At 37.5% G+C, this 10,000-nt stretch overlaps 2 long non-coding RNA genes across 2 annotated transcripts in view; one reads left to right on the forward strand and one right to left on the reverse strand.

The window, feature by feature from the left end:
- LOC135116401 (uncharacterized) overlaps positions 1-10,000 on the reverse strand; it is a 118,725-nt gene that overhangs the window by 107,895 nt on the left and 830 nt on the right. The window lies entirely within an intron of this gene.
- The window catches only part of LOC135116403 (uncharacterized), a 7,474-nt gene continuing 561 nt past the window's right edge, over positions 3,088-10,000 (forward strand). Inside the window, exons 1-2 of the long non-coding RNA XR_010276296.1 lie at positions 3,088-3,282; positions 4,046-10,000. The exon at positions 4,046-10,000 is cut by the window's right edge and continues 200 nt beyond it. This is a non-coding gene — a long non-coding RNA (uncharacterized LOC135116403). The remainder of the gene's footprint in view (positions 3,283-4,045) is intronic.

Raw genomic sequence — 10,000 nt, forward strand, 5'->3', positions numbered from 1 at the left:
TTTTTTTTTTTTTGTGGGGGGGATATTTTGGTCATTAGCAGAAAATACAAGTGTCTTGAAGCAAGTAATTACTGAGCTGATGCTGCCAGCCACTACTATTGCTTGATGAATAAGATACCGTGGTGTGTGTAATATTGCATATAACAGGAACGTCTTACATGGCAAGATATCTAGCATGTTCAAATATTTTCAAGTAAAATGTGGTGTGAAATACGAGTACAGAGCACCAGGTAAATGTCCAATCTTACTGAGGCAGGATGGAAGTACTTTGTGTATATTAATTCGTGTTGTATGTGACTGTGTATGATTGGCATTACATGAATAAGCAAACCTGGGATGTGGCAGCTGGTGTCAATATATGTGCGTACCCTAGGGTTGCCATACGTCCGGATTTTCCCGGACATATCCGGAAATCAGATAACGAAATCTGCGTCCGGGGGGATTTTTGAAAATCCCTCAAATGTCCGGAATTTCACCTTCCATCATTACTAACTGTTAAAAAAACACATTTATTAAATTTCCTTGCGTTGAAATGATGAGAGAGAGAGAGAGAGAGAGAGAGAGAGAGAGAGAGGGGTTCACCGAGTGGCAGCTGCTTTGGTTTGGTTTCGGTCAAGACTCTGACGTGTATGAGTCCTGTATGAAGTCGGTGCTCGCAGCCTTCCCAACGCCGCCTCACTTGACGTCGCGCTCGCGCCCCAGTCTTTCACCAGCTCTGATAGGGGTCAGTTTGGATTACTGTTTGCGGCCTTGTGACCTCGTCATTACAACTATTACTTGTTCTTGTCAAGATGCCCAAACGAAAGTGTAAATTCACTGCAGAGATGCAGAACAAACTCCCGTGCTTCAAAAAAGGCAGGGATGAGTGGGAAGCCGAGTGTTTGGTGTGTAAACCAGGAACATTTGTCTCACTGGCACATAAAGGCATTAATGACTTACAGTCACATGTGAGCTCTGAGAAACATAAGAGAGCAGTGCAAGAAGAGGGTTCATCAATGAAGATGACACATTATTTTGTTAAACCAGGAAGTGAAGCTGAAGATGTTAGTGCTGCAGAAGCTGCTTATGCATTTCACACTGTCAAACATCACGGTAGTTTCTTATCCATGGATTGTTCATCTGTTTTGCTGAAAAAAAAAAAAAACTTTTCCTGATTGAGGTGACAAGAAAGTTTTCTAGTGCTTGAACAAAGACAGCAGCTATTATAAAAGCAGTGCTTGCACCTCATTCTGTTGATGTTGCCTTAAAAAGCCTAAAAGAAAATGAAGTAGTACACTGTGGAATTGCTACAGATGGTAGTAATCACGATGCATTAAAGCTGTTTCCTGTAATTATTCAGTACTTTGACTGGAAAAATGGTGGTTTACAGTCAGAACTGATTGAGTTAAGAACACCCCAAATGAGACTGCAGACAGTATTGCCAAATATGTGAAAGAAACCCTAGATAAACATGGGCTTACTAAAGAGTGTGTGGCATTTACAGGTGACAACTGCAATACAATGTTTGGAGGATTAGAACGTAACGAAGAAGGGAATAATGTGTTTGCAAATCTGAAGATGTTGGAAAAGTCATTGATTGGAGTAGGTTGCCCAGCACATATTCTGAATAACTGTGTTCATCATGGAGCAGAAAGAATGGATATTGATATTGAAAATATTATCAATAAGATTTATCAGCATTTTCATATCTACACAGTTCGCTCTGAAAAACTAAAGGAGTATTGTGAATTTGCTGAGGTTGAGTACAGGAAGCTTCTCTCTCACAGTAAGAGTCGTTGGCTGTCACTATTTCCTGGCATCACAAGGCTGATAGAGATGCTTCCTGCTCTTAAGTCCTTTCTTTCAAAAGAGCAACCACCAACAGTAATAAAAAAATTCTTTGAAAATGAAATGAGTGAGATTTACCTCTGGCACATGCACTCTTTAATGGCTGTATTTCACACACACGTTCAAACAATTGAAAAGGAAAGTAACTCTGTTGTAGAAGTGCTGACAAATTTGGAGTCTGTGTGTAAAGTACTTGCACAAAGAAAGAACCAGCATTTCATGTCTTTAAAAGTTAAAGGACTAATTACTCAGAAGCGCACAGAAGGAAAAGAAGAAGAGTGTAACAGGTTCTGTGTTGAAGTAGTTAACCTGTACAACAGATGCTCAGAGTACTTAGCTAAGTGGATGAAACCACTGGAAGAGTTCTCTTGTTTCAAGTGGATGGTCTTGAGTGAAATGCCAAACTGGACTGATGTGGAACCTTGTGTTGTATACTTGATAGACAAGGGAATAGAGCTTGATGATGTAAAGTGCTTTGACCAAGTTTGTAACTTGAGGCAGTTTGTAGAAAGGAACAAGAATGATGAAGACTTCAGTAAATTACCAGCACATAAAAAATGGACCAGATACTTTGAAGCATCAAAGAATATTGAATGCCACTCAGAACTGCTCAGAATTGCACAATTCTTTTTTGCTGTAACATCCCACAATGCTAATGTGGAGCGAGTCTTTTCGCTGATGCAAAGTCAGTGGACGAAGGAAAGGAACAAGCTGAGTGTTGATACAATGAAAGGTATTCTGACTGTACAGTACAACTACTGAGAGACCTCTTGCGTTGACTTCCTCAACTTTTTAAAGTCCAACAAGGAACTACTTAAAAATATAAGACCTACAGAAAAATATGTATCGGCACATCAAGCAATACACGCAGTGGTTGAAGAAGAGTTAGAAGACACCAACTAAGCTAAGTGGAAAAACGGAATTCAAGATTATCAGCCATATGCAAAGGTAAATAAGTTGAGTTTCTTTTAATTAATTTACATGTTTTCCAGTATCATATCAGGACCATAATCAGGTGTTAGTGAAGGTGTCCGGAATTTTGATAGTTCATATATGGCAACCCTAGTGTACCCCAACATAGCCCATGAGTGGGTAAAACTATTTCTGGGCATCTGTCTGGCTGCAAATTCTTTTCCTTTACTGGTTCTTGAAATATGAATATGAACCAAGTTTTCATTATTTATTTATCTTATAGAAAATATTTTCATTATACTTTCAGAATTTAAGTAAGAATTTAAAAACTTAAATATGATTCCAGGTGATTGCAGTGGCTCCAAGTCTTGGGAAAACCATGTGTGGAGCACAAGCAGTCTGTCCACACTGAAAATTTTGAGCTCAAGCATACCTGCAGCACAACACATCTGCTGAACAATGCAGCTCCAATTCCTGCAGATAAACGAACTTCAGGCACATACCACAGAGCATTTCTGTGACTACACAACTGTGTTATAACTGGTAATGTTTAATTTAGTTGTGGTAAATGTGGTTAAATGACATTCATGATGAAATAGTTTTTAAACAACAGATCCTAAATATTGATTAATAACATTCACAACCTTATTGAAGCCTATATACTGTATGTACTATATTACATTATATGATGAGCTTTCATTTCAGTATATACATATTTGCTAGCAGATACCATTCAGCAATCTCATAATTCCCACTATTATCTAACCCATTTTCTAAGAACATAAGAAAATAAGGGAATGTGCAAGAAGCCGTCAGGGCTACACATAGCAGTCCCTGTATGAAACATATCTACCTATTTCTACCTATCATCCCCATCCATAAATCTGTCTAATCTTCTTTTCAAGCTCTCTGCTGACTCTGCACAAACAACCTAATTACAGAGCCTACTCCCGTCATCTACCGTTCTGTTTGAGAACCACTTCCTTCCTCTCTTTTAATCTAACTTGATCAAGCTTGAATTAAAAACAGAGGTGGGAAGAAATCATGTGGTTATTTTTTCTCAAAAAAATACATAAATAAATAAAAATAAATAATAATATGAATATAAATATGAATATCAATATAAATATGAATAAATAGAATATAATAAACCAACTTCTGCCTCCACTACTAACAAATCCTATCTTCTTTCACCATTTGTCCATACACAATCATACATTTCTTTATATACTAATACTTCACAATATGTATAACTTAATTTTGTGTAATTCTTGCTTTCCAGTTACCAAAATGCTTCTTTTTACAGACTGAATTGTGGTAAAGTGGCTTACAGCAGGAAAGGAAACACAACTGGCACATCTGAGTCAAGCGTGTTAACTGATGTGATGAGCAATGTGAACAAGTATTTTAAGATGTTTTTGGCAAGGAAAAGATGTGGTGGGAATAATGACTGTATATAAGGTTTATAATTACTGTTAATCACTTACTTGAAGAGGACAGTTGTTGTGGGTATGGGAAAAGTGTAAGATGACAGAGGTGAGATAGAAAGAGAAAAGTTGTTAACCTATTCTGTTACTAACAGAGGTAATAGCATTACTCAAGAAAATAAATGCATATACTAGTATGCTAATAATGACACAAAGTTATGCTAATATATTCCATATTTCCATATTTACAGGGACACCATCCACACCACCCATGACAGTCCAGCAATCTGGAAGGAAGACCAGCACAATACCACAGCAATTGATGCAAAGAGCAGCAGATTTCCTGCCTCCCAGGATGTTGTAATTTTTCACTGGACATCAATGATATGGTTTGATTAGTGTGACAGTGGAGGACAAGGAGGAAGAGGAGGAGGCAGCTTGCTGTAGCAGTATATTATCACAGTCCTAAAAGGATTACAGTAAGCACTGCATTTCTCGTTGAGAAACATTTTGTTAGCAGGAGCAACAAACTCTGGCAGTCCTGTAAAGGAAGTTACTTTAAGGCAATATATCTCATGTAATGAGTATCATCAAAGATTTGTTTAATTTTTACCAGGATTCTGATTCCATTATTGGAGGCAAGGATACTAGTGAACATGACAAAAGTTTGAAACTTGGAAACCATGCATTTTTGTTTGTGATTAAAGAACTGAGAAATGGAAATTTTTTAGGTTATTCCTTTTATCTGGGAAAGACTGATATTATGCAGAGTGTGAGAATGATGACATGTTCATTAGGCTTAAGACATTGATACTTAAGTAACTGCACTTTTTTTTCTTCCTCTGACCAAGAGGGAATACAATGTTCTTCTCTTGGAATCTTGACATGTTTGCCGTCAATGGTAAATGGATCCGTTTCTCGGATGATTCACCGAAGCTTTTGAAGAGACTCGGTAACACTATTGTGAAGGAGAAAAGTAAAGTACATACAGGGTAATGTAATTAAATGATGAACGTTTAATTTTCAATGATCATCAGCTTAAAAATATGAGACTTGCTCCTAACTGGTAAATTCAACATGTGTAGGATTTTCAAGTAATGAACAGAATAGACACACATTCCATGGTAGGCTTACTGCCACAAGAAGCTGTCCTTATTGCAGTATAGGCATGTATATCAGGTGCATAGATCCTTTTCATTATTGAAATAGTTTAGTTACTCTTCATTTTGATGATGTATATTGCTAAATCTTGTAAAATTTGCAAGGAATGCAAGAACACCATGGAAACTGTGCCATTCACACACTGTAACAAGACAGCACTTCAGGTGCTGTGGCACAACTGGTCTTTGTTCAGTTCCCTTACCTTAGTTATTAATTAGATGAACCATACTTCCTTGACAAGACCACACTTCCTTGACAAGATTAAGACTTGGATTACCCACTGACTTCAGTTCCTAACTCTAAATTTGAAGATACAGTGATGGCATCAGACTACTTCTACCTCATAATCTTTTCCATGTAACTGATTGTGCCTGAAGAAGATTTTTGAGCCTCATGAATGTCAAATGACAAGGATATTTTGTCAGATACCAGCCATCAGTTAGACAGCAGCAGTGAGGCAGATTAGATTTATGATTTTACGTGGCCTTTTCACTTCCCAATGAGGAAAAAAAGTGTATTTTCTTTACCAGTCATAAGTTTGTGTTGCCTTTGCATGTGTTTCAACAACTAACCAAAAGCTTTAGTTTAATGAAACTTCGAGTATTTTATATCCTTAAATAGGAAATGGGAAGAAATAAACATGAAAAGTTGAATAGTAAATTTGCATACAGTACACAGATATGCCCACAAAATTTCTTTCTAGTTGTTTTTGTTTTTTTCACTGTATTCTTGCAACAATTCTGCTCTTGTCCTACTGTCTCACTGCATGTCCCATGTCCAAGCTCAGGATGCTGTATTTTATCCTGCATATAATGTTTCATCAGGTTTGTGCTCTTTTTTACAGCATATGCAAAAATTATTTAAATTCTGCATGTTTACTTTGTGGTGACATAAATGCTTCTCTTCTCTGAAATTTTCTTTGGCTAGTTACATGTTATTAACAATATATCTTTAGCTGCCATATGCCCACTGTATATCCTTACTTTAGTGTTGTTGTTGTTGTTGTTGTTGTTGTATGCAGTTCTGAGTTGCCATGTCATTTGTTCTGATATGGAAGTCTTTGTGTTCTCTGTTAGGTGGTGTAGCCTTGCTATGTTGACTCTGTTACCTCCTGATGTACATTCAAAAAGTCGATATGGGTAGATATTAAGGAAGGATCACAGTCAGCAGTACTGGGAGTAGTGTACAGGCCACCAAACAGTACAAGGGAAATTAACACCTCAGTGTGGCAGGAAATAAATAGAGCAGGAAGGTACAGTCTGGTATGTGTGATAGGAGATTTTAATTTTAGGAATATCAACTGGAGCCTGATGGTGGGTAACAAGGAATCAGAGGAATTTCTTAAGGTAACTCAGAATAATTTTTTAAAAACAGGTAGTCGTTGAACCCACAAGGGGGAACAATATTATACTAACAGGGAGAAAGCAGTCATGCAGATAGAGGTTGGAAGGCAGCTAGGTAACAGTGACCATTAGGAAATTAGGTACAAATTAAAATGGGAAGAAACTTTTAGAAGCAAAAACACTATTAAAATACCTGACTTTAGGAGAGGAGTTGACTGGCAACAGATGCAGAGTGAGGTCAGGTCTGGGACAGAGTTGAGAGAGATAAGGCAGGATGAGAGAGGTGAGGTGAGGTATGAGGGTGCAGGACAAGAGGAGGGAAGATGTGTCCAGAAGGGGCTGAGGAGAGAGAGAGAGAGAGAGGGTGAGATAGATGTGAGTATGTTGGAGGGTCAGGTCATACTGAAATGGGAGAAGTGAGGTTGAGGTGAGTAGATGAGGGAGTAGAGAGGATGGAAGGGGCCAAAATGAGGGAATTAGGTGAAGTAAATGTAAATGAGTTGTATAAATATTTTGTAGACAAACTGCATATAGGACAGTTAGCAAACATCCCGTATAGAGCAATAAGATCACAAAAAAAATTACCCTAAATGGATGACTACTAGGTTAAAACATTATACAGGATGGAAGAGAAGTATATATAAGAGATTAAGGGAAGGTGAAGAGGTTTCAGGACCACAATGTAATGAATTAGTTATAAGTCAGGAGGTTACCAAGGGCAATTATGAATTAAAGGTAGCCAGCCAGGTGAAGACGGACCCCAGGGGATTTTATCAGTATACAGGATGAAGAATAAAGATACTATAGGTCCACTAGAGGCAGCACATGGGGTGCTGGTTAGTTCTGGGGAGAAGATATTAAAATTCTGAATGAGTATTTTTTGACTGTCTTCACCCAGGAAAACATGCAGGATATGCCAAATTGTGAACAGATGTTTAAAGCAAATGAGAATGAGAAGCTGATAGATATCTTCATAACTAAGGAGATAGTGGAACAGGAGATAGATAAGCTAAAAAGTTCAAGACACCAGGACCAGATGAAATATGTGCCAGAGTACTTAAGGAATGCAGAGGTTATTAGTGAGCCATTAGTCTCTGGCTTTAGGAAATCACTTGAGTCAGGTGAGGTACCAGTAATGTGGAGGCAAGCTAATGTAGTACCCATCTTTAAGAAAGGAGTTAAAACTTTACCATCTAATTATAGACCTGTCAGCTTAACTTCAGTTGTGGGTAAAATATTGGAGTCAATAATAGCGAGGAACATAAAGGAGTATTTAGACAAACATAACTTGATAAATCAGTCACAGCACAGCTTCATGAAGGAGAAGTCTTGCCCGACGAACTTGTTAAGTTTTTACAGTAAAGTGTACAAGGCAGTAGATAATGGTGATAGTTACGACAGCTTATATCTGAACTTTAGTAAAGCTTTTGACAAGGTACCCCACCAGAGGCTCCTAAGAAAGGCTAGGGCACACAGGATAGATAGGAAGGTGTTAGGCTGGATAAGGTCATGGCTAAGCAACAGGTGACAAAGAGTTGTAATAAATGGCTCTAAATCCAAGTGAGGTCATGTAATTAGTGGGGATGCCACAGGGATCAGTATTAGGGCCACTGTTGTTAATATATATCAATGATTTGGATAGTGGAATTAGTAGTGATCTTAGTAAATTTGCAGGCAAAGATTGGTAGATTAATTATGTCAGAATCAGATGCCATCTACTTGCAGGCAGATTTAGATAGGATGAATGAATGGATGGACAGATGGCAAATGCAGTTTATTAACAAATACAAAGTACTTAGCATAGGTAGAGGAAACCCACACAGTAGGTACACAATAAACAACGAAACTCTGGTAGGTTCAGGGTACGAAAAATATTTAGGAGTTATAGTTAGCTCTGAATTCCGTCTAGGAAAGCAATGCAGAGGCCAGAAACAGGGAAAATAGAATATTTGGATTAATTTTTAGAAGTGTTAAAAGTAGAAAGCCTGAAGTTATTAAATTAAAGTTATATTTGGCGCTGGTCAAACCTCATCTAGACTACACTGTGCAGTTCTGGTCCCCATATTACAGGAAAGATATAGGTCTATTAGAATCAGTACAGAGGAGAATGACTAAAAGGATACAGGGGACGAAGAGTATTCCTTACGATGCAAGATTAAAGTTGTTAAATTTACATTCTTTTAGAGAGACATGGGTTAAGAGGGGACCTGATAGAAGTCTTTAAGTGGTATAAGGGTTATAACAAGGGGGATGTAAGCAAAATTCTTAGGATCAGCAACCAGGATAGAACAAGAAATAATGGGTTCAAGCTTCAAAAATTTTAGTTTAAGAGAGATAGGAAGAAATTGGTTCCCAAATAGAGTGGTAAATGAGTGGAAAAGACTCAGTAATCATGTTGTTAGTGCTAAGACATAAGGGAGCTTTAAGAGAAGATTAGACAGGTTTATGGATGAGGATGATAGGTGGAAATAGGTACATTTCATACAGGGACTGCCACGTGTAAGCCTGATCACTTCTTGCAGCTTCCCTTATTTCTTATGTTCTTAATACTGCAATGTCTCTTGGTGTTGCTGTATATTATATATGTATGCTATAGGAGAGTGATGACTTTTGTGTGATCTCTTAATGCAACTAACCATGTGTTCTGTCTTGTAAGGCATTAGTGTTTGATAAACACCTTGATGTTGCCAAATGTCTGTGCAGGTGTGGGAAAAAAAAAATGCCTCTTATGAATGCTGCTGTCTTTCATAGTAACACCTTGGTTTTATTTTCTGCCCTGTGTTACACATCTAGTGTGTCTTGTACTGTTTTTCATGCTTTATACGCAGCACATACTTGCTAAAATTTCAGAATACCTGCTGTTATACTACTAATATAAATAAAACATTAATAGTATATCCTCAAGTTATTTGTTATTCACCTATTACAACTACTAAAAATAAAAATACATTTATTTTTGAGAGCATTCACATGTGGCCTACAGTACCTGGCAGCTGTCAATCAATATCTTGATCTGAAAGGTTCTGGATAAAAGAATTTAATACATTCTTTTCATCATTATAAATTATGCTTAAAGTTGGGGCTTGAATTTTCGATGTTTGAACGTAAATAACACGAAGTTAACTACTTAAGGAAGAAATACGTAATAAAAAAGAGAATAAGATGTGTTACAAAAATAAAAGCTGCAACACAAGGAACTATCAGCAGCTTCATCTCGTCACGCAGTATTCTGTACGTGAGGCGCACTGAGCCACGATCATTCCAATTTGAAAATCTTGTTCTTTGCACCAAACGGAATATATGCACTACATTTACTCGTACTCTAATGAA

The sequence above is a fragment of the Scylla paramamosain genome, chromosome 31, assembly GCF_035594125.1.
Source record: "Scylla paramamosain isolate STU-SP2022 chromosome 31, ASM3559412v1, whole genome shotgun sequence".
Classification (NCBI taxonomy): domain Eukaryota; kingdom Metazoa; phylum Arthropoda; class Malacostraca; order Decapoda; family Portunidae; genus Scylla; species Scylla paramamosain.